We start from the raw sequence: 25787 nt of genomic DNA, 5'->3' as shown, positions 1-25787 counted from the left end.
CGTTTCGTGACAAATGGAACGTAAGCTGATAGTTTTTTTTCGTTTCCTACTATTGTTTACTTTGATGGGGATTATGTGATTGGGGAAAAAATAGGGAAAACCGTGTTTTATGATCCAGTCAGGCGCTGCTGCCCGGAAGAAAGAACGGGAAACAATTACGATAATCATCGTTTATTTATTGCAAATTGAGTTAGGTTTAATTTCTTTTCCAGTTGGTTATCCATTCCTGGTCTCCAATTCGATGTTTCTCGAAGGTATTAATAGGAGACACTTTCATTATGAATGCTTTCAATAAATGAAAAAAAAAGAAGAAGAACTTAAGACACCAGCAGCTAGCGAAGTTTTAAATATTCTCAATAATTGTTTTGTACTATAATGCGATTAGTTCTTTGCATATTAAAAAAATATTTTAAGGGGCAAATACCATCATTTGAACTGTCGATAACAACAGTTTGTTGATCAGGTAATCTATTTTTCAAAAATATGTGTGTTCAGGACCGGGTATAATTCGTAATGTAGAATCCAGATAGCCATTAGATCGACTAATGTCAAATCGAAACTACGCTATTCACCATTACATTGATAGAAATCAGCTCTATACTCTAGTAGGTAGTAAGTCGTTAAATACAGAAATAAAGTCAGTCGTTATCAGAAAGTCAACCGAACCAGTTGGAATATAGTTCAACTCAAATTGTAGTGCAGTGCATGGTAAAAATTAATAAAGTTATTTAAAGTGAAGGTATTCTCCGTTCCTGTTCACCGATTGTAACCCGAAGAAGGAATTACGCAGACTGTCTGGTGCCTTGATGACCATTTCTCGTTGGATGGTGAGTCGTTGTCATTGAAGTAGGGTCCTTTCGAAGCCACATCCTGCCACTCCCGAACCGTTGCCCCAACATAAAACTGGTGCCGTGACCAGGATTGTGGCAATTCTTTCCGGCGAAGACATCTCCGACCGTATTCGCCTTCCATCCGCGGGACAACGAAGCCCGCTTGACTCGCCATCTTTGACGCCAAGGACTGGACAATACCGATTGTTCCACCTGTATTGTGGAAAATTCTCGACGCCATACTAGCCATCCGGCTATTGAGTATTCCGCCATCAAAGCCTACCCTGAATAGGAAAAAAGAGGACCTATTGTGACCCGAAGCGACGCTAACCGCCATTGTGGTACCATCTGACCTGGCGCTTCGAATTCCTGGAGTGTTCCTGCTTTTCCAAAAAATACAAGGCCTGTTGAGAACAGGCAAAAGGTAATTGCCTGTCCAACCTACTTTTCCCGTGTTTGCTGGTGCTTTTTAGATCCTTTTTGCTTTGCATGTGCATGCCGATTGAGCCGATCTACCCTATCGGTGAAAGTGAAAGCCCGCCATTCTCGAGTTGATCCCGTACGCCGTGCTACAAACGAGACCCGTGCATTACGTTTCCGATTTCTGCGATTTTAACCACGCCGTGGTGATTCACATCAGCGTATGCAGCAGTGAAGCCTGCGACTCACAACAGGACGAAATCCGAGCGAGATCTATCCGACGTGTTCATTTGCTGCACTGGTGGACAATCCGTGACTACGCCGCAGTGCCCAAGTACAGCCCATCCACTCGTTCTTCGTTAAGTTCCTGTTTGTTGGAATATACAAGGCATATTGACTGCCTTGGTCAGGTGAGAACCTCTCCAAGAGATTATTTTCTTTTGCGCCAGTGCTCCCTGGTCTTTCGTTCGATAGATTCCCGAACTCGCTGAAATCATGGACGACGAACGCCGTAAGCAGATCTTGACATCCCGTCGCACCACCCTGCTAGCCTCGCTGGGACGGGCGGAGCAGTTTATGACGCAATACCAGGAGGAACGGGACAAACTCGAGGTCGAATTACGGCTGGAGAACCTAGATGTGATCTGGCAGGGGTTGGAGGACGTGCAGGCCGAATTGGAGGAAATGGAGGAAAGTAGCGAAGGCATGGTGAGAAATTTATCCTATCGCTCTAACTTTGAAACTCTGCTATTCAAAATAAAAGCCTTTCTACGCTCTAAACTTCCTGCTCCTATCACTGTGCACGGAAATCTCCCTCAAACCGCTACCACTGGGGCTTCTTCCACTCTAAAGGGTTTGAAACTGCCTACTATCTCATTGCCTGAATTCTCTGGGGACTACAAAGACTGGTTAGCTTTTCACGACACATTTCTGGCACTAATACACGCGAACCCGGATGTGGCGGACATCCAAAAATTCCACTATTTAAGAGCTGCTATCAAGGGCGAGGCTGCTCAATTAATTGAGTCGATTGGGATCAGCGCTGCTAATTACCAATTGGCGTGGGACGCTCTCGTCTCCCGTTACGCAAACGAGTATCTCCTTAGGAAGCGTCATCTACAAGCCTTGCTGGACTGTCCGAAGATGAAGAGAGAGTCAGCGTCCGCCTTGCATGCCATAGTTGATGATTTCGAGCGACATGTAAAGATTCTAGGTCAACTGGGTGAGCCTGTCGAGTCATGGAGTACCATCCTAGAACATATCCTGTGTACACGATTGCACGATGACACCCTGAAGGCCTGGGAGGACTACGCGTCTACCTTGAATGCTGTGACATACAAGAGCCTCGTCGAATTCCTCCAGCGTCGTATGCGGGTCCTCGAATCGATTTCCGTTAACCAATACCACCAATCAACCCCAGTGCAACCACATGCCTCGTTCCCCAAAAGGCCATTCCCTATGAAAGTTTCCTCCCATGCAGCCGTTGAAGGTTTGTCGATGAAATGCTACGCTTGCGACCAACGTCATCCTCTAATAAGGTGCTTCAAATTCGAGAAACTGCCGATCGCTGAGAAGATGAATCTACTCAACTCCAAACGCCTCTGTCTCAACTGCTTCCGTAATGATCATTTGGCCCGAAACTGTAATTCGAAGTATAGCTGCAAGGTTTGCCAAAAACGTCACCATTCGTTGATTCACTCTGCCTACACAGAGAACTCCACCCGTGCTAATGTTTTTCCGTCTCCTTCAAATGCCTCCAAGATCACCGTACACACCAACGTGGCCACCGCTGAGCCAGTTCCACTGCTATCAGCGTCTACACTGTCCGAACCAGAAGAGAGCGTATGTAGCATCCCGATGCAAGGTTGTGGAAAAAACGTTTTTATGTTGACTGTGGTTCTCAAAGTCGTCGACTGCTACGGTCAAGAGCATATGGCAAGAGCTCTCTTGGATTGTGCATCCCAGCCAAATATAATCTCCGAGAACATGGCCCAGATTCTGCGATTGCAACGCAGCAGAGTAAATGTTTTGATTCACGGTGTTGGTGAAAAGCCACAGCAGGCAAGAAACTCTGTCCGAACCCAGATCCGCTCACGAAAGGAAGATTTTGCTCTCGATGTTGACTTTTTGGTCCTAAAAAGCGTCATTCCTAGGCTCCCTGCCTACGAGGTGTCCACCGACGACTGGAATCTTCCCAAGGACCTCTTCTACGCCGATCCAAACTTTAATAAGAGCTCTGGTATAGACATGATCATTGGCAATGAACATTTCTTCTCATGTTTCACATCAGCTGCCAGAATTCAATTGTCAGAATCGTTACCTCTACTGGTAGATAGCACCTTTGGTTGGATAGTCTCTGGTGCGGCCAATATTCCTAAGAAAATTCCTGAAGCATCCGCTTGTTCCATCACCACCATTAGACAGTTTCACAAAAATAAAAATTTCTGGGATTCAACCAGTCACCCCCTAGTCCTAGTTGCAATACTAAAACAAACTACCAGACAAATTTTCATCCAATTTGGAGAAGATTAGGAGGTGCCTCAAGTCGATTTTGTATTTTTTGGCTATTTTTTGGATTCAAAAAATTCTAATGAGAATTTGGAAATACGAAAATCAAAATAAATACCGCTAGCTGAACGTATTATTAGTACTTTACAACTTTTGAGAACACTGTGTGCCGATTAGAGATGGTTTTGACCTCATAAAATTGATTTCTGTGCATTAAAGTACCTGTAAAACATACATTTCTCTACAGTTGTTGTTCTACAAGATTCTTCACCTCATGCCTAATCATAAAAGTTCAACCGTAGTATCATTCCTTTGTCATTTCTGAACATTATTGTAGTACATCATTTCTGTAACCGAATTACAGATAAATTGTAAAAAATCGTCGGAAATACGACATTCCTCATTCCCCTGCATTTAGAGCTGCTGCTAAATGGCGCAATTGCTGACATGCTACAAAATTGAACATAGTAGCTTTGCTTTTTCAATGATAGATGATGATTGCAGAAAACAGCTATCAAATGTCATCAATGCAGTCGTGTTTCAAACAGCATTCGCATGTTGATGCCAAGCAATCACATATGTCGTGTTTCAAACAGCATTCGCATGTTGATGCCAAGCAATCACATATGTGATATAGCCCCGAGGTCAAGCTTCTCGACTACCGATCTTGAGGATCGGAGTTCAATTATGATTCTTTTTTTGAGTGAAACCAATGTTTATTATATGCAGCATAGAAACAGGACTAAAGGTGCAAATCACTACTTGAGCATTTCTCTTCATTCACTTAGGAGTGGGAGATTTTTGTGAGTCCTATAGATTAAGACTCAGACACAAGATGCACTTTTGAACAATGAATCGTGATGAAATTTTATGGCCTCAAGTCATTTGGTCCATGGCAAAAAACAACAGTCTAAATGAACTCCCGTAATCAAACTCTGATCCTCAAGATCAGTAGTCGAGAAGCTTGACCTCGGGGCTATATCACATATGTGATTGCTTGGCATCAAATGCGAATGTTGTTTGAAACACGACTGCGTTGATGACATTTGATAGCTGTTTTCTGCAATCATTATCTATCATTGAAAAAGCAAAGCTACTATGTTCAATTTTGTAGCATGTCAGCAATTGCGCCATTTAGCAGCAGCTCTAAATGCAGGGGAATGAGGAATGTCGTATTTCCGACGATTTTTTACAATTTATCTGTAATTCGGTTACAGAAATGATGTACTACAATAATGTTCAGAAATGACAAAGGAATGATACTACGGTTGAACTTTTATGATTAGGCATGAGGTTAAGAATCTTGTAGAACAACAACTGTAGAGAAATGTATGTTTTACAGGTACTTTAATGCACAGAAATCAATTTTATGAGGTCAAAACCATCTCTAATCGGCACACAGTGTTCTCAAAAGTTGTAAAGTACTAATAATACGTTCAACTAATGGTATTTATTTTGATTTTCGTTTTTCCAAATTTTCATTAGAATTTTTTGAATGTAAAAAATAGCCAAAAAATACAAATTCGACTTGAGGCACCTCCTAATCTTCTCCAAATTGGATGAAAATTTGTCTGGTAGTTTGTTTTAGCATTGCAACTAGGACTAGGGGGTGACTGGTTGAATCCCAGAAATTTTTATTTTTGTGAAACTGTCTAACCACCATGTCCTTGGTCTCACTCGAAGAAAGTTTGGAACGTTTTTGGGAGATTGAAGAGCTTCCAACTCGATCTGCCTACTCATTAGACGAGAAAAACTGCGAGGAACTTTATGCATCCACTGTCAGTCGAAACTCCGAAGGGCGGTATATAGTGCGATTACCACGTAAATCCAATTTCGAGGAACTTGTTGGGGAATCCAAAGCCACTGCGTTACATCGCTTTGAGCTGCTCGAACGGAGACTTGATCGTGACTCCCATCTTAAAGAAGAATACCATAAATTCATGCGTGAGTATTTGGAATTAGGCCACATGCGTTTGGTCTCCGATGATGAACTAGACGGCGCAATGCAATGTTTCCTACCCCATCACCCCGTGATTAAAGACTCCAGCACAACGACAAAGGTACGGGTCGTCTTTGATGCCTCCGCCAAGACGTCTTCAGGTCACTCACTGAATGAAGCGTTACTTGTAGGACCTGTAGTGCAGGACGATCTTCATGCAATTTGTCTCCGTTTCCGAACCTTCCCTGTAGCTGTGGTGAGTGATGTTGCAAAAATGTATCGCCAAATTTTGCATCACCCCGACGATACCCCTTTCCAACAAATTTTGTTCCGATTCGACAAAACTGATCCAGTTCAAACCTACCGCCTCCTTACCGTGACGTACGGTATGGCACCGTCTGCTTTCCTTGCAACACGCACCTTAATTCAACTAGCCGACGATGAAGGAGATACTTACCCACTGGGAGGACCAGCAATTAGGAAAGGGTTTTATGTAGACGACTTTATCGGTGGTGCGCAATCTATCCCGGAAGCGATCCAACTGAGGACTGAGCTAGGGGAACTGATGGCAAAGGGAGGATTCTGTTTGAGGAAGTGGACATCCAACAAACTTGAAGTTCTTCAGGGACTGGAATCTGACCAAATCGGTACTCAGTCCGCAATTCAATTCGAAAAAGACGAGACAATCAAGGCTCTAGGGATAAGTTGGGAACCCGAGGCGGACATCTTCCGATTTGAGGCCGCCATACGACCAACCCATGGACCAATCACAAAAAGAGTCATCCTATCCGGAATATCGCAGCTTTTTGATCCTTTGGGGATCGTTTCGCCAGTTGTCATCCGTGCGAAAATGTTGATGCAGCTCCTCTGGTTACAGCCATGTGGCTGGGATGATCCAGTTTCGGAATCGATCGCTAGCGAATGGAAAAGCTACGCAGAACAGTTGCCGAATCTCTCTAACTTTCACGTACCACGTTATGCTCTACTTCCGAAGGCGACGATCCAGCTACATTCTTTTTCCGACGCGTCAGAATCGGCCTACGGTGCATGCACATATGCCCGATCCATAGATTCCCAGGGTAACATAGCCGTCCACCTACTTGCATCAAAATCACGAGTTTCTCCACTAAAACGCATCAGCCTCCCTCGACTAGAATTGTGTGCAGCCGATCTCGCAACGAAATTGCATTCCAAAATCAGCGAAGCACTCCAAATCGACGTTTCTGCTTCCTACTTTTGGTGTGATTCCACCGTGACACTCCAATGGATTCGAGCTCCTCCCAACACCTGGAAGACTTTTGTGGCCAATCGTGTTTCAGCTATTCAATCAGCTAGTCACGGAGCGCACTGGAACCACGTAGCTGGCAAACAGAATCCCGCCGACTACGTTTCGCGAGGCATGGAAATCGACGATTTCATTCAATGCAAAGAGTGGAAGCACGGACCCGAATGGCTTTCACTACCCGAACAGCAATGGCCGTGTGAAAGAGTGCCAAATTATCCAACGGATGGAAAAGAACGCCGAAAGCTCATCGTAGCAGTAGCCAGAAGCGAACCCATCGACCCTAATCCTTATTTCGCTCGGTTCTCCTCGCATACATCAATGGTCCGCATCACTGCATACTGTTTGCGATTCATCCACCGCTGTCGTGAAAAATGTCGCACTCTTTCCTCCAATAGTAGTCCGCTACCCAGACGAATCCTTTCACAAGCCGAGCTCACCGCGGCCCAACTAGTACTGGTGAAGTTGGTTCAGGCTGATGGTTTCAAGGAAGAGCTAAAATGCCTCCACAATGGCAATGCAGTTTCGAAAAAGTCGCCAATTCGACGCTTAAGCCCTATAATCGAACCTGACGGTATAATTAGAGTGGGAGGGAGATTAAATCTGTTAGAGCAACCATACATCACTAAGCACCCTATCCTCCTACCAAATCCTCACCCCTACACACGCCTTCTCGCTAAATACTATCACCTACGGCTAATCCATGGTGGCGGCCGACTCACATTAGCCGCAATGCGCGAAAACTTTTGGCCTATCCGCGGACGAAGGTTAGTCCAAAGCATCATTCATGCCTGCTTCCGCTGCACCCGAGCAAGTCCCGTTCCAGCAACGCAACAGCTTGGCCAGCTTCCTGTTCATCGCATCCGTCCAAGCCGACCATTCAGCATCACCGGAGTTGACTTCGCTGGGCCTGTGTACCTGAAAGCCATCCACAAAAGAGCACAACCAGCGAAAGCCTACATCTGCATCTTTGTGTGTTTCAGCACTAAAGCCGTCCACATCGAGCTCGTTGGGGACCTATCGACCTCAGCTTTCCTGGCGGCATTCCGCAGATTTGTATCCCGTCGTGGTCGTCCTTCCGATGTCTACTCCGACAACGGGAAAAATTTTGAGGGAGCAAAAAATACGTTGGAGGAAGTATATCGTCTGCTTCAGGACAACGCCGAAAGCATCCACTCCTTTTGCGCAACCGAAACCATCAACTGGCACCTCTGTCCACCAAAGGCGCCTCATTTTGGTGGATTATGGGAGGCAGCTGTTAAAGTTGCCAAAACCCATTTGTATCGCCAACTCGGAAACTCTCGTCTAACATTCGAGGAGATGGCGACCCTATTGACCCAAATAGAGGCAGCAATGAACAGCCGGCCGCTAGTGCCCCTCTCGGAAGATCCAAACGACCTGGCGTGCCTAACTCCTGCTCACTTCTTAATAGGATCAACGATGCACGCAGTCCCCGAACAGGATCTTACCAAAGCTCCTATCAGCATGCTCGATCGTCTCCAAGCGACACAGCGGACATATCAGCAGTTTTGGCATCATTGGCGAAGCGAATATTTACAGGAGCTGCAACTATGCACCAAGAACAGCAAGCCGAATAATGCATTTCTCCCCGGCCGGTTGGTGATCCTCGTTGACGAACAGCAACATCCAGTGAAGTGGCCACTCGCCCGCATCGTCGATACCCATCCCGGTAACGATCAGCTGACTCGAGTAGTGACCTTGAGGACTGCTCGTGGTATAATCAAACGGCCGATAACAAAAATTTGTTTGCTGCCTTCCTATGATGACCTGGAGTGTGTGCCTCAAGCCGACGAAAATTTAAATGACACAACCGCCGACTAAGATGATAGCGACACAGATCCAGCAATCAGCAGTACATTAGTAGTGGAAACGTCTAGAAGAAAGATAAAGTGCGATAGTGTTAGTAATTAGTTAAGCAACATTTACACTTTGTTTCCTTTTATATGATATTCATTTGAAATCTTTTAGTGGCGCGTAGAAATAGTTGATACCATTGCATTGAATTATTGAAATTGAATATTTCAAGGTGGCGGTGATGTTCAGGACCGGGTATAATTCGTAATGTAGAATCCAGATAGCCATTAGATCGACTAATGTCAAATCGAAACTACGCTATTCACCATTACATTGATAGAAATCAGCTCTATACTCTAGTAGGTAGTAAGTCGTTAAATACAGAAATAAAGTCAGTCGTTATCAGAAAGTCAACCGAACCAGTTGGAATATAGTTCAACTCAAATTGTAGTGCAGTGCATGGTAAAAATTAATAAAGTTATTTAAAGTGAAGGTATTCTCCGTTCCTGTTCACCGATTGTAACCCGAAGAAGGAATTACGCAGACTGTCTGGTGCCTTGATGACCATTTCTCGTTGGATGGTGAGTCGTTGTCATTGAAGTAGGGTCCTTTCGAAGCCACATCCTGCCACTCCCGAACCGTTGCCCCAACAATGTGTTATATTTTTGGTTCGTTAAAAACAACAAAATAAGGGCATCTTCAACAGATAACAAATCGCATGACAAGGTACGAAAAATATGTAAATATTCGTTTCTACTAACTTTTTCTTTCAAATTTGGTTCTTTTGTTGACGGTACCTTGATATGTATGATATTTTTTTTTTTTTTTTTTTTTTTTTTTTTTTTTTTTTTTTTTTTTTTTTTTTTTTTTAAAAGACACCGACACGTTAATGCTTCCAGTGGGCTGTTTGCCCTGTTCGGCCTGAGGCGGGAATCGAACCCACACTCCTCAGCACGATGCGGCTAAATGCCTCGGTGACACTAACCGCACGGCTACGAAGCCCACAATTTTAATGAACATAATAAAAAAACGCGACTTGGGTTAGTAGTGTTTGATCCTTTGATCGTATTGCTTGCTCTTGTGAGGACGAGCGATGAACTGCGTGAATATGTCGCATCACCAACTCCTCCCAGATCTTAACCTTATCCCACTAACCCAATATCCTCCCCATGACAACTGTGGAGGTGCAAAAGATTCTTCGGTCTCTAGTAACAATGATTGTCAAACTAACATTCCTTCCCTTCTCTGTTGACCGTCAGAACGTTGCCGGGAGCGTTATGGACTTCTAAAGTTTGACCTCTTGATTTGTTCACATTGAGAATGGTAAGCTTATCCCAAGCCCCATTCATCAAATCTCTGTGCGAATTCGATTGCTCTGGTCAATCACGGAGTAGCAACTACGAGTTGTACGGTCATCTATGCTCATGCCCCAATTTAATGAACATAGTTAAAAGTGATATTTATAGTTCTTTTATTTTCTTGTTTAATTACTAATTAATTATCAACAGCTACATGATTGTATTGAAACTCCTCACGTTTAATTTCACTATACATATACAAAGGTAATTAAACTTTTCAATTCAAATATATGGACATTTTCCGCAATAATGGAATCAGAACGGCATGTTTACACTATTAATTGATTTCCCCGCAACGAATACCACTCACCAGCGCAAAATATGATTTTCAGTCACCGACAGCTTCGTTCGATGAATGATTCGCTTTCATTTTGAATTCATCACGCGAATCCATAATCAGATGGACTTGCCATTGTTCTGGTTCATTTGAATGAAAAATTAAAAGAAGACGCCAATCAAACAACGATCAACATGCTGGAAGCCTTCAGCAGGTGGTGTGCGGAGTGGGGTGGAGCTACTTTTGTACGGCAGCCAAGCCATTCGTGTCCTCGGACAATAATTTTAATATTATCGCCATGGTCACGTGCATGGACGACGAGTTGAAGAGAGAGGGGGAAAGTTTTGCTTAACTCTTCTCCACCACATCACCACCTAGATGTCGATTCGACGAACTTACTTTATTGCAACAAAGTTATAACGTTTAATGACAACGGAGACACATTTTTATTACCTTCGAGTTGCTATGTGGGCCCAACCAGGGTATACTTTGTGTGTTTGAGCACATCCCATATTCGTTCGGCACAATCGACTCTCCACATCTCGATGTTTATATCTCGAATTGATCCCTATGTCGATGATTTTTTCGGTCCTTTCAGTCTGCATACATTTGCACGCTCCGTATCCCGATATTCTCTATACAGTTAATCCTCCATGAGTCGATGTTGCATGACTCGATATCGACTCATGGAACCATACTAGAAACAAAATTTTATGGTTACTATGATGGTCCCTTGAAACAGCTTTCAAAAGGATTGCTGTTTCATGACTCGATATTTCCATGAGTCGATGGTCCCTTCAATATCGGCTAATGGAGGTTTCACTGTATATCGATATCTCCCTATCTCTCGATGCGTTCCTGGTTGATTTGCGTTCAAAATTTCCTCTTCGTATGTATATACCTTTTATCAAAGGCAACTAGACCCAATTTCATGGATTCAAAACAGTTCGGGAATACGAAGTGAAGTCTGTTTGTTTATTATTTTCCTGGTAACGGACTAGTTTTCAATTAATTTTTATTATGGGCTTCGTAGCCGTGCGGTTAGCGGCGTCAATCGTTCAGGCGTATTGTGGTACGGAGTGTGGGTTTGATTCCTGCCACAGTCGGTGAAAACTTTTCGTCAAACGAAAAATTCCCTGGTACATTGGTCGTTTCGTGTGTCCGTTGTCTAATGTTAGTTGTGTTCAGTCTGTGCAGCGTATGGCTGAAGACGGTGTAAATTGCAGGGTTGGGAAAAATCTTGAAATTCACTCTACAGTAGCCAAGCAAAGCCAATCACAGTCAGCGAAGCCAGTGAAACTCACGCCCATCGCTGCTGTAGGCAAAAAGCCTTGAAAATAGCAAAACACCCGTTGCTAAGGGCAACCCAGAATTACTGTAGAAAAATGTTCTATTTCCTGCTGCATTTCTCGCATTTAGAGCCTTCAATGACACTCATGATTTAGAAAATTTGTGCACCCAACATAGGCCTCTTGATGAGATTCACGTTTTTGAACTACTGTACTGGAAGAGCCACGTGATTTTCGCGAAAATTCAAGCCTACTACTATTACCATTCCCAGCACTGGTAAATTGTCTTTATTATTAAAAGTGTGTTCTTTCTGTCGATCTCTCCCTATCTCGATGGTCCCTTCAATTCAACTGAACAAAATTTTATGATATAAATCTAAGAGTTGAGTTCATAGTTGAAAATGGTATTTAGCTCAAATTATCGACCTCGAAAATCATTGCGATTAAGCAGAAATTTCATAACGGCATTTTCAACATCGAATCTTTTCCTTGCAAAGCTTCATTTGAAATGTTTTACTAATTTTGTATGCTCTGTAACTTCATGAGGAATATCGTATTATTCTTGTTGTTATCTTTAATAGGGAGGTTTTCAGCCCACAACGGGAATATCTATTCTTTAAACAAACAATTTGGTAGTGATGACATGTCATTCTTCTTCTTCTTCTTTCTGGCGTTACGTCTCCACTGGGACAGAGCTTGCTCCTCAGCTTAGTGTTCTTATGAGCACTTCCACAGTTATTAACTGAGAGCTTACTATGCCAATGACCATTTTTGCATGTATTTATCGTGTGGCAGGTACGAAGATACTCTATGCCCTGGGAAGTCAAGAAAATTTCCAATCCGAAAAGATCCTCGACCAGTGGGATTGCAATAAAATGATCGATATCGAATCGATAGAATGGACCCGATAATATCGACATTATCGATAATATCGATATTTGCACAGTCCTACATGTGACATCGAGGTCTGAATTCCTATCACTTACTGCTACACCAAATTGTCATTGTTGACCAATAAGTGAATTGTGTTCAATATAAAAGTAGGCTTTTTATTTAGTTACATTTGATTAGTTATTCTATAAAGTCTACCAACACCACACCGCAAACTTGGCAGCACTTTTTGTTAAGATACTGTGACTTCAGTCGATCCTTCTCTAGATTTGTATATGATCTGTCATTATACAACATTTCACAAGTTCTGATTGTGCCATTTACAATTTATATTTTTGACAACACAGATCGTCGATATATGATTGCGGTGGGAAATAATTCATCATGATTATGATTTTTGTTTTGAACGAACGTGAGATATTTTTTTGCACATCCTTAAACGATACGTGTTTTATTGGGTTGGGTGATAAATCGTCGAAAGAACAAAAAGTTGAATTTCAAACTTGGTACATGGCTTGATTCGATTCCCGTTATTGACTTGGTTTTTTAAAAACAATATAATTTTTTTTTATTTCATTTCTGTTGTTTTCTAAAAATAGAATTACACACCTAAATATATTTATCCAAAAAATTAGTGAAATTTTATAGTTTTTACTGTTATTAATTATTACTCAAAGTGGTATTTGTAACAAAACATGTATCAATTTTAATATGCTGTAGTACACAATTTTAGTTATTTTAACATTTATTTTTTTAACAGCCCACACAATAGAAACCTCAGCCAGTACAGTTACTGGCTAGTGTTGTGTGCTATTTCATTCCCTAAAAAATAATGACTAGGCATTGGATATAAATAGAAAGCGTTGTGTTTGGATGGGCATCTAATTCTTCCGAAAGAGGTGCACTTTGCGAAAAAGGACCACGTGATTATTGAGCTGAAATCGAATTCAGGTTAACTTCTGCGTTCATGAGTCCTCTCATGGCGTAGTGGTAACGCGCCCCATTTAGAGATCGGGGAGTCGTGAGTTCGATTCTCACTGAGAAGACGTGTAACTTTTTCACAAATCTTCACATCAATTTGTCTAATCCAATTGCAAATATTATGTTATGCTTAGCTTTTCGGTAGTTGTAATTTTTATATTTTTTTCTTATCTGATGATTACTACTGCAGGTGCTGCTTTGGGACTGATCATCTAAGCATCTATACATCTAAAAAACATGAGTGCAGGAAGTAGCTAGCAGCGTCTTAAAGGAGAGTTGACTACATCGAGTTTTGTGCATATAAAAGCTATCTAACAACCAATATTATACAATATTTTCACATCTGACTTACCTGAGTTACCTCAGGGATGTCAAAAATCTTTGTCTGCGGATGACACAGGCCTCTCCGTCAAAGGACGAAGCCTGCTTGTCATCTGTAGTTGATTGCACAAAAATTTTGATATATTTTCTCCATACTTGCGAAAACGGAAGATTTCTCCTAATGTTTCCAAAACTCAACTAATAATATTCCCACATAAACCTGTTACCGTTTGTAACAATAAGACTGTTAGTTTGTAAATTTTTGTTTTTTCTATTATCATTATTTATATATACCCGTGAAATTTTAAATTTAAATTCTATCATGCCAAGAAAACACCCCTACACCTGATATAAAAAATAGGTACACTGCACTACAATAGAATTAGCCATAAATAAAAGTAGAACAGTTAGAGTTCAGTGGAGTAAAAAAAAAAGATGAACAGACTACCCAACAGTAGAGGGATTAGGGAACGAAGAAGGATTGAGTCGGTTTAATTCCCACGAGGATTGCATTCAAAGCGGACGTTAGAAGTGATCAGGAAGATTGAAGAAATATTACCAGGAGTAGAGAAGTTGAAGATATTTGAAGAAGGAGGATTTAAGTAAGATTAGCTGAAGCTAATAAGTGAAGTGAGGAGCATTGTTGCGAATCAGGTATGCTTGTGCATGTAACCTAAAAAGTTAGAGTTCTAGAGCGAGTGAACCAAGTTGGTTCTTCTCCAAACCCCAAGCGACAGAATCCACAGAACTCCTTGGCCGACGTTCCAGTTTTGAAGGACAGCAAAGCCGCATGGACGGAACCCCTAGGATGGGTAGGTCCTAGTAGTTGAGTCCAACGAACGCCCATTTCCAGTACCCGCTCGGCGTTTCCACGCTGCCACCTCCACCGAAAGAGTTCCGCAGTTTACCGTATCACCATCCCTCCAAAGATGCCGAGCATACCGGCCTGTTAAGTAAATTTAGATTTAATTAATTAAAATAAACTGCACACCCACCACACAGCTGTGTACAAATAGGGCAATATACAGGATAAATTGTACTGGTGGAATGAGACGCTTAGTACCCTCCGTGCTGCATGCTTCCGAGCCAGAAGACGCGTCCAGAGAGCAAGAACCGAAGTAGAGAGAGAGGAACGGAGAATCGCTTTCCGTGAAGCTAGAGCTGCTTTCAAACAAGAGATTAAGCGAAGCAAGTCCAGCTGTTACAAGGAGCTATGTCGAGAAGCCGAAGAAAACTCTTGGGGCAACGCCTACCGTATTGTGATGGCGAAGTTTAAGGGTCCGGCGACACCAGTCGAAACATATCCAGACAAGTTGAGGATTATTGTGGAAGGTCTGTTTCCGCATCATGACCCAACAATGTGGCCGCCTACGCCATACGAAGACGAGGAAGAAGAACCCGGAGGTGTGCGAATCTCTAATGAAGAGCTACTAGCAGTGGCGAAGGGTCTGAAGGTGAAGAAAGCTCCCGGTCCGGACGGGATGTAGCACTAAAAACCGCGATATTGGCGTTCCCGGATTTGTTCAGGACGACGCTGCAGAAACTCTTGAATGTTGAAATGGCTGTTTCCCAGACAGTTGGAAGGTGCAGAAGCTGGTGTTGGTGCCAAAACCAGGGAAGCCACCAGGGGACCCAGCATCGTATAGACCTATATGTTTGCTGGACACACTTGGTAAGCTCCTGGAAAGGATCATCTTTAACAGGCTGACACAATGCACAGAGAGCGAGAGTGGCTTATCGAGGAGACAATTCGGATTCCGGAAAGGGGTCTCGACGGTGGATGCAATCCGGACAGTTGTGCAGAATGCGGAGAAGGCATCCAAACAGAAGAGGAGAGGCAATCGGTTCTGCGCCGTAGTAACGATTGACGTCAAAAATGCTTTCAACAGCGCCAGCTGGGAGGCTATAGCCTTAGCACTGCATAGAATGCGAGTTCCTGGCTACTTGTACAGTATGCTAAAGAGCTATTTCCAAAACAGAGTCCTGGTATATGAAACGGAGTTGGGTCAAAAGTCGATCAGGATCACGGTAGGAGTGCCACAAGGCTCAATCCTTGGTCCAACGCTTTGGAACGCGATGTACGATGGAGTATTAATGCTGGAGCTACCTCACGGAGTGGAATTCGTTGGATTCGCAGATGATGTCGTTCCAACGGTGACTGGCGAGGCGTTGGAAGAGGTCAAAATGCTGACGACGGAAGCGATTGACACGGTTGAAGCGTGGATGACTGGAGCAAAACTGCAGCTGGTTCATCATAAGACGGAGCTAGTGCTGGTTAGCAACCTCAAAGCTTTTCAGATGGTTGAAATCAACATCGGTAGACAAGACATTTCATCAAAACGTGCTTTGAAGCATCTGGGGGTGATGGTAGATGACCGTCTAAATTTCAACGCTCACGTGGACTACGCCTGCGAAAAGGCGTCGAAGGCGGTCAACACGATAGCGAGGATCATAACGAACGTCGGAGGACCGAGAAGTAGTAAAAGGCGTCTCTTAGCGAGTGTAGCGGTCTCTATTCTCAGGTATGAAGTCCCAGTCTGGGCCACAGCGGTAAAAACCAAGCGTAATCGGAGGATGTTGAACAGCACATTCCGACTCATGGCCATACGAGTAGCGAGCGCCTATAGGACGATTTCATCGGAGGCAGTATGCGTTATCGCTGGAATGATGCCCATCTGCATCACCCTGGGTGAGGACGTGGAGTGTTATGACCGAAGAGGCACCAGAAATGTGAGAAGGATCGTCAGAACGGACTCGTTGGCTAAGTGGCAGCAAGAGTGGAACAACGCGGAGAAGGGAAGGTGGACTTACCGTCTAATTCCAAATGTATCACTGTGGGTTAATAGGAAGCATGGAGAAGTGAACTTCCATCTGACGCAGTTTCAGTCCGGACACGGCTGTTTCCGGCAGTATCTGCATCGGTTTGAACATGCTTTTTCACCTTTTTGCCCGGAGTGCGAGAATGTGGAGGAGACACCGGAGCACGTAGCACGCCTCGAAGAATTGAGGAGGGACATGCGAGGAGTCATTGTCGATAACGTTGTTGAAGAGATGTGCCGAGAAGAAGGCATCTGGAACGCTGTCGATAGCACGGTATCGAGAATAATGTCCGAGCTCCAGAGGAAGTGGCGTAGCGACCAACGATCTGCTAGCTTGAGTGAACGCATGAAAAGGAAGAATGGCTGCTCGGTTTCGGGAGATATTCCTTTGCCGGGGAACTCTCTGACGGAGTAGGCTAGATCCACCGCCGGGGACTAGCTGAGTAGACGCGGCGTTGCACCGGTCCCGGGTCGTAGGAGCAGCAGTGTACTGGACGATAGGCTTCACCGGAATCGTTGGACTGACTTCGGCACCCTACCGGTCGTCCCGTAAAAAAGTGAAGAGCAGCAGTAGCAGCAGCAGCAGCAGCAGCAGCAGGAGAATCGGTCTCGGGAGAACTTCCATCGCCGGGGAATTCTTCGTCGGTGTAGGCTAGGTTCACCGCCGGGGACTAGTTGAGTAGACGTATCATAGAGCCGGTTTTAGGGTCGTCGGAGCACCAGTGAACCGAAAGCTAGGCTCCACCGGAATCGCTGGACTGACTTCGGCACCCTTCTGGTCGGCTCGAAACGTAGAAAAAGAAGAATCGGTCTCGGGAGAACTTTCACCGCCAGGGAATTCTTCGTCGATGTAGACTAGGTCCACCGTCGGGGACTAGTCGAGTAGAGTACGTCGGGACGCTGGTAATGGGTAGTCGAGGCGCCTACGAACCGAAAGTTATGCTCAACCGAATCGTTGGACCGACCTCGGCATCCTACTAGCTGAACAAAGAAAAGGAGAAGGTCGACGTAACTGTGTGAGTACGCGCTCTGAATGAGTGCAGAGTAGTGTACAAACTGGAGCCGAAGGGCTCAGAATATTGCATGTAGGTACTAACAAATTGACGGGTCGCCAATGGGTGAAAATAGTAGATACTAACGAATTACTAACGTGAGGAGCCGAAGGGCTCAGCATGAGGCACAACGTTGAACGGTTTTAAAACTGCTAACAGGAGCCGAAGGGCTCAGCTACATGCATAAGCACATAACAAATTGAAGAGGTGCGCTCAGCACGTTAGCCTCCCCTCCGAAGTAATACCGGAAGGTGGTTCCGGAAGGTTATGGTACTAAACCTAGGAGAGTGTGTTTAGTGGGGAAGGCACTTTGTGGATCCCACACCGCGCCAAAAATTACACCGGCATTGACGCTTGCTTTTGCCGGGCGAGCGATGAAGGCAGGATCAAACATGTCGCGCGTCGTTCTAGTAAGTGAAAAAGTGGCGTGATCGGTAAGTTCGTTTGGAGTAAGTGAAAAGGTGCCGCGATCCTTTAGTTCTGTTAGATCCTTCGACCTTGACGCTTGCTCCTGGGCAGTGCGTCAAGAAAGCCCGAGCAGTCGTCAGTTTGTTTTTTCCTTTTCGGGTCGCGCGCCTATTATTTTTCTCAGTGCTTTTATATAGCCGAGCAAACGAGTTAAGCTGAATGTGGATTGTGGCTGCTCAGTCAAGGATAACGGATCAATTGGTGAGCTCGTTTCATGCTACTATTTCTAATCTATAAAATATGTATGACTGCACATTTAATCGTTACAATGGTGGGACGTAAATATGATTTTTCAACAAACTATGGATAGTTCGTCACTGTGAGTGTCGACACAAACTCTTATTCATGATTTATTTATATTTAACATTTATTTTCAGAACACCTTTATTTTTGTAATAAAAAAAAACTTTGAATGGTTCGACACTACAAGTGTAGACTTGCGAAAGGTTCACTTTATTCAACAAACTTTGGATGGTTCACCACTGTAAGTGTCGGCATAAGAATAAGAGTGTTCTATGATGTCCCAACCAATCGAGTTTTTTTTTCTTTTCAAATGAGTAATAATATAATAACACATGCTTTTGTCCTGACAGCTGTAGGAATGTTACATTTAGGTGTTTGTTCAACAAACTTTGAATGGTTCGTCACCTCAAGTGTCGGCATAATTTTCCTCTACATAGAAATTGTTCATATCAATGAAAATGTTATATTTACATATAAGCATGTATTATTTATTTAGTTGGTATTACATCAATTAATTTGATAAAACCTCGTTAACGATGTTACGCCAATTTACTCGGTCCATGGCTGTGTCTCTCCAACTTCGATTTTGGCCCACGTTCTCCAGATCTTGTTGCACCTGATCAAGCCACCTCGCTCGCTGTGCTCCTCGCCTTCTTGTGCCAACCGGATTCGACGCGAACACCATCTTTGCAGGATTGTTGTCCGGTAGTCTTGCAACATGCCCTGCCCAGCGCACCCTTCCGGCTTTCGCAACCTTCTGGATACTGGGTTCGCCGAAGAGCCTAGCGAGCTCGTGGTTCATTCTCCGCCACCACACACCGTTTTCCTGTACTCCGCCAAAGATCGTCCTAAGCACCCTTCGTTCGAACACTCCAAGTGCTTGCAGGTCCTCTTCCAGCATGGTCCATGCTTCATGTCCATAGAGGACCACCGGTCTTATAAGCGTTTTGTACATGGTACATTTGGTGCGAGGGTGAATCTTTCTCGACCGCAGCTTCTTCTGGAGCCCATAGTAGGCGCGACTTCCACTGATGATGCGTCTCCGTATTTCACGACTAACGTTGTTATCAGCCGTTAACAAGGATCCGAGGTAGACGAACTCATCAACCACCTCAAAAGTATCCCCGTCTATCGTAACACTGCTTCCCAGGCGGGCTCTGTCGCGCTCGGTTCCGCCTATCAGCATGTACTTTGTTTTTGACGCATTCACCATCAGGCCGACTTTTGTCGCTTCACGTTTCAGGCGGGTGTACAGGTCTGCCACCGTTCCAAATGTTCTGCCGACAATATCCATATCATCCGCGAAGCAAACAAATTGGCTTGATCTTGTGAAAATCATACCTCGGTTATTGAACCCGGCTCTCCGCATGACACCTTCTAGCGCGATGTTGAACAGCAGGCACGAAAGTCCATCACCCTGTCGAAGTCCCCGGCGGGATTCGAACGAACTGGAATGTTCACCCGAAATCTTCACGCTATTCTGCACACCGTCCATCGTTGCTCTTATTAGTCTTGTGAGCTTCCCGGGAAAGCTGTACTCGTCCATTATTTTCCATAGCTCTTCGCGGTCGATGCTATCATAAGCCGCTTTGAAATCGATGAACAAGTGATGCGTTGGGACTTGGTATTCACGGCATTTCTGGAGGATTTGCCGTACAGTGAAGATTTGGTCCGTTGTCGAGCGGCCGTTGATGAAACCAGCTTGATAACTTCCCACAAACTCATTTGTTATTGGTGATATACGACGGAAGATAATCTGGGATAGCACTTTGTAGGCGGCATTCAGGATAGTGATCGCACGATAGTTTTCACATTCCAGTTTGTCGCCCTTCTTGTAGATGGGACATATGACCCCTTGCTTCCACTCCTCCGGCAGCTGTTCCGTTTCCCAGATTCTGACAATCAGCCGGTGCAGACAGGCTGCCAACCTCTCCGGGCCCATTTTGATGAGTTCAGCTCCAATACCATCCTTACCAGCGGCCTTGTTATTCTTGAGCTGGTTGATGGCATCCTTAACTTCCCTCAATGTGGGGGCAGGTTGGTTTCCTTCATCCGCCGTGCTGACGTAGCCACTTCCTCCGCTGTCGTGACCCTCGGCGCCTGTGTTCTCCGTGCCATTCAGGTGTTCATCGTAGTGCTGCCTCCACCTTTCAATCACCTCACGTCCGTCCGTCAAGATGCTTCCGTCCTTATCCCTACACATTTCGGCTCGCGGCACGAAGCCTTTTCGGGATGCGTTAAGCTTCTCGTAGAACTTTCGCGTTTCTTGTGAACAATGCAGCTGTTCCATTTCTTCACATTCCGCTTCTTCCAGGCGGCGCTTTTTGTCCCGGAATAGGCGGGTTTGCTGCTTTCGTTTTCTTTTATATCTCTCCACGTTTTGTCGCGTTCGTTGCTGCAGCATTGCAGCCCGCGCTGCATCCTTCTCCTCCAAAACCTGCCTGCATTCATCATCGAACCAATCGTCACATGTCCTCCTTTCCACGTACCCGACGATGCTCTCGGCTGCGTTGTTGATGGCTGCTTTTATGTTGCTCCAGCAGTCCTCAAGAGGGGCTTCGTCAAGCTCGCCCTCTTCCGGCAACGCTATCTCGAGATGCTGCGCGTATGCGGCAGCGACGTTCGGTTGGGCCAGTCGCGCTAAGTTATACCGAGGCGGGCGTCGATACCGTACATTGTTAATGACGGATAGTTTTTGGCGCAGTTTCACCATCACCAGGTAGTGGTCGGAGTCAATGTTAGCGCCACGATAGGTTCTGACGTCGGTAATATCGGAGAAGTGCCGTCCATCGATCAAAACGTGGTCGATTTGTGATTCTGTCTGCAGTGGTGATCTCCAGGTGTATCGATACGGGAGGCTGTGCTGGAAGTAGGTGCTGCGAATGGCCATGTTCTTGGAGGCGGCAAAATCTATCAGTCGTAGGCCGTTCTCGTTCGTCAGCCGGTGGGCGCTGAACTTTCCAATCGTCGGTCTGAACTCCTCCTCCTGGCCAACCTGAGCGTTTAAGTCTCCTATGATGATCTTGACGTCGTGGCTTGGGCAGCGGTCGTATTCGCGTTCGAGCTGCGCGTAAAATGCGTCCTTGTCATCATCAGTGCTTCCGGAGTGAGGGCTATGCACGTTTATGATGCTGAAGTTGAAGAACCGGCCTTTGAGCCTCAACTTGCACATTCTTTCGTTGATCGGCCACCACCCGATCACGCGCCTCTGCATATCACCCATCACTATAAAAGCTGTTCCCAGCTCACGTGTGTTGCCGCAGCTCTGGTAGATGGTATGATTACCTCTAAACGTTCGCACCATCGAACCTGTCCAGCACACCTCCTGCAGCGCTACGATGTCGAAACCGCGGATCTTCAGTACATCGGAGAGTATGCGTGTGCTTCCGATGAAGTTGAGAGATTTGCAGTTCCACGTACCGAGTTTCCAATCGCTAGTCCATTTTCGTCGCTGTGGTCTTTGCCGATTGTTCCGGTCCGTATTCTCTCGTTGACGTTCCTGTGCTGGTGTATTTTTACGGCTGGCTTGCAGGGCCTGACACCAACCCCCTAGATTTCCGGAGGACCATTCCCCCTAAATGTTCGGAGGGCCATAGTGCGCAGTTTAGCTTAGAGTCCTTCTCTGGCACTCGGACGATGATCAGCCGCCCCTGACATGGGGAGCAGACGCTGTTGTGAGCCGCTCCTAACATGGAGTACAGACGCTCAAGGTTTGCAGAAGCAAACCCCCCCTTCCCTGTCAGCATACGACCAAAGTTCCCACCGGGGGTTGGTTACCCGATCTTCCCCAAGGTTACTCGTACCCCGGCCAGTACCACGAGGAGGTAGGGATAGGAGTTGCTGGGCAAGAGGCTAAGGACCACACAACGGGGTCTATTTTATTCCTGTAGGTACGCGAGGTACCAATGGTACGCCATGCCCAGCCATTTACCGTGCCATAAGCATGTATATATCTCACAAATTATTGTTTATCATGGTCTATTCGCTTATCAAAGTGAATCCTGTGACCCAACGATCCTTCCCATTAACAAACATCCCTCCCAGTAACCTTTGTGGAGATGCAGAGGCAAACACGGTCTCCAAATAGCAAAGGTTACACACTAACATTCCTTCCCCAATCCCACCTGACTGCAAGGACGTGGCCGGCGCCGTTATTGACCATGTATAAATAGAGGCACTGAATTATGCACATTGAAGAAGATTATGCCCAATCCCAGCCGAACTTCTAGTTGATTCTTTGTGCATTTTCACTGACTTCGGTCAATCACGGAATAGCATCCATTGATATGTGTAGTCAGTCTAAGCTAAGCTAAGCTAAGGTATAAACCACTAACCCTGATGTAAGTGCATTCTAAATTCGGTGATGCTAATAAATATGAGATATCTGTATTGTTAAATCTGCAATAAAATTAAGATAGAGACAAGTACCCTACTTGCAGAAAGGATTTGAATCTGAAAACGACCACGATATGACAGATGGGTGGTTGAATACCAGCGGCAGGCGGCGTCGATTTGGTGCCTCATGCCGTCTAAACGAAACATGTTCAGTTATGGCTTATTTTTTATCGCAGAGTCGCATGCTCGTATTTTGTTTCATGACTGATCGCTTGATTAGATAAAACGGATGGTGTGTATGTGAGTGGTGGGTGCCTTACAGTTTGAAACTAGCTTGGTCTATATCTAGATTTTAGTGGATGGATTTAGTATTCATTAAATGTCTGGAATGGTATCTTTAGCATACGGCTGAATGCTGGGATCATAAATTGTGGAAATATGAATTTCTTAAAATAGTTTGTTTCTCTCAGCTGAAATTTTATTGTCGAGAATTATTATCTTTGGCTAGACATATCATATACTTACTTGACATTTAAAAAAATCAAATCAGTGATTATAGCTAGAATGTTTTAAGGGATTGCTGTTAAAAAAATATTTCCTTAAATTCTTTTAAAACCCTTTCCGGAAATTTCTCTAGAAATTCGTTTCAAGAACAACTTTAAAGAATCCTCATGAGAATTTCTGAAAGTTTGACACCCGAATATGACAGTTTAAAAGAAAAACATAATTGACATAATTGGGGTCGGTTCCAAGCAGATCCAATAATCAACCGAAAAATCACTGAAGATTTGAAGCTGGTCCAATTATCTAATTTTGTTTTCAGATGGCATTTGTAGTCGAAACTGCCAAAATGAGTGACCCAGTGACCCTCTGGAATAACTACGGAACGGTGGTCATTTCTTAAACATTCATTAGTCGTTTCAAAACAAGCCTTCTGTACGATTGGCGAAGTAACAGCGTTTTGAACTTTTTGCATTTGCTGGGTGGACTAGGATTAAGTTATCTTTCCACTTCGACCAGGATCATTTATCATAATTAATAATCGACACCAACTTTTGCGAGCCGGGTGAAAAGTTCAACACTTGTCTGTAGAATTTTCAAATACCGATTATCTTCCGTTTACTTTCTGGCCAATCTCTATACTTCTTCGCGCTTGGTTAAACTGAGTCGAAGTTATTCGACTCGAATTTCATTAAAAAGCAATCCAATGGATCCGCTCGATACTTCATCACGCGATGACACTGCCTCCCCTGCTGCTTCGCTAAGACACGGATAAATGGTGCAAACCGCTTTGACCGCGAAAGTGCTTGTTTAAATTAAATCCTGCCACTAGGCGAACTCTCCTCCACCATTCATCGGGCAAGGCGAGAAAACAATGGCATAATGCAGTTAAAATAGGCATTATAAATTAAACACATAGTCCACCATCGTCAACGTCGTCGTAGTTGTGCACAAGCTGTTATCCTTTGTCCTGGTGGCACGGCACCAGAAGTAGCACCTGTAGGCACCACACCGACACAGATGTCTAGTTTTTTTTTAAGTTGGCATAAACTGAATTTCAAAACATGGTTTTAACGTGAAAAGCTAAGTTAATCACGCAACTCGGGTTGTCATGTCTATTGAAATTTTTAGACGAACAAATTGAGTTGTAAAATTGTGAAAAATAATGGAATCGTTCTGGTGGGCTACAGAACAGTCTAGCGTATTGGGAGTCGTGGGATCGAAGCTATGTCAACGACGAAGACGAAACGAGTGGCTCGATGAAGAATGCCAGAGAGTGACAGACATGAAGAATGGGGTCAGAAGCCGCATTGAGTGCGCGTTTGGGCATTAGTAAGTCTTGTGGTATTTTTTTTGCTTCAATTGTAAGTAATAAAACAAAGAATTGTGACTATGGCCAAAATAAAATCTACAGCCCCAAATCATGTTCCACACAACATTTCCCATAGCATTGAGTAAAATATTAAGAATGTGTAATTTTGTCACGATTTTCAAGTTAATCTGGACCACTGTGCACCGCACCGACACAAAACCCCACCGGTCTGTGGGCGTAGAATGCATTTTGTGCATTGTGTGACTAGCAACCAGTAGTGAGATTGTAAGGACGTCTTCCTGCCCGCTCCCGTCGTAAAGTTTAAACCACACACACGCGAGCTTGGGCCAACGCTCTTAGAAAGGTGGGAGCTTTTGTGTTGCTTACTGGTTGAAAATTTTCATGCATGCACGAGGTCTGGCTGTGGGAAAAGAACCTTACGGTCGCAGTTGATTGCTTTGAGTTTCCGTTTTATGGCAGCAGCTTGTTTCGCGAGTTCAGTCGATTCTGTGTTGGCGTCCGTCGATTAGGACGAGGAGTGATTTTACGACACGGTAACATCTTGTTGGGTTCTATACCATTTCCCGGAAAGACGTTTCCCGGAAATCATTTCCCGGATACCCCATTTCCCAGAAAGACATTTCCCGGAATGACCCATTTCCCGGAATAACCCATTTCCCGGAAAGCTACTCAACGATAAACAAAATAAGTAATTTCCGGTTCTATATCATTTTTAAAGAAAAGTAATATCAGAATCATGAAAAAAATGTGGCAAGCTCGTAGAATACTTTGTAAAGACCCACTAGATTATTATAGATTAGTTTTTCGACGTTCATACCAGAAACGAAATGCATCGAAAACTCCTATGCTCAATGTCATGGCATTAATATTTGAATGATATATCAATGCCTAATTGCACCCTCCTTTCTAAGTTGAATAAAACTAATTAAAAATTTAAAAATTCCCAACATGCAACGTGATTTTAGCTTTTGTCCTTATATTTGATATTATGATTTGAAAAGCAGTTTCACCGGCTAATTTAGTAGCATATTTATTTAACATATTTCTGCGAAAGCCGTAAAAAAATATTTGCGAAAGTTATTTTGAATTAATTTGAAATAATATATAATCACGATGCTATCCACC

The 25787-nt window shown here is 44.2% G+C and overlaps 1 protein-coding gene and 1 non-coding gene across 4 annotated transcripts in view; one reads left to right on the top strand and one right to left on the bottom strand.

Annotated features, from left to right (window-relative positions):
* Positions 1 to 25787, bottom strand: part of LOC5575755 (BAI1-associated protein 3) — a 436766-nt gene that overhangs the window by 321203 nt on the left and 89776 nt on the right. The window lies entirely within an intron of this gene.
* Trnal-uag lies at positions 13583 to 13655 on the top strand. The gene has a single exon. It is a non-coding gene; the product is annotated as a tRNA-Leu (tRNA).

This window comes from Aedes aegypti, chromosome 2 (assembly GCF_002204515.2).
Source record: "Aedes aegypti strain LVP_AGWG chromosome 2, AaegL5.0 Primary Assembly, whole genome shotgun sequence".
Classification (NCBI taxonomy): domain Eukaryota; kingdom Metazoa; phylum Arthropoda; class Insecta; order Diptera; family Culicidae; genus Aedes; species Aedes aegypti.
Note: the sequence above shows the minus strand (reverse complement) of the source record. Positions and strands in the feature narration are given on the sequence as shown.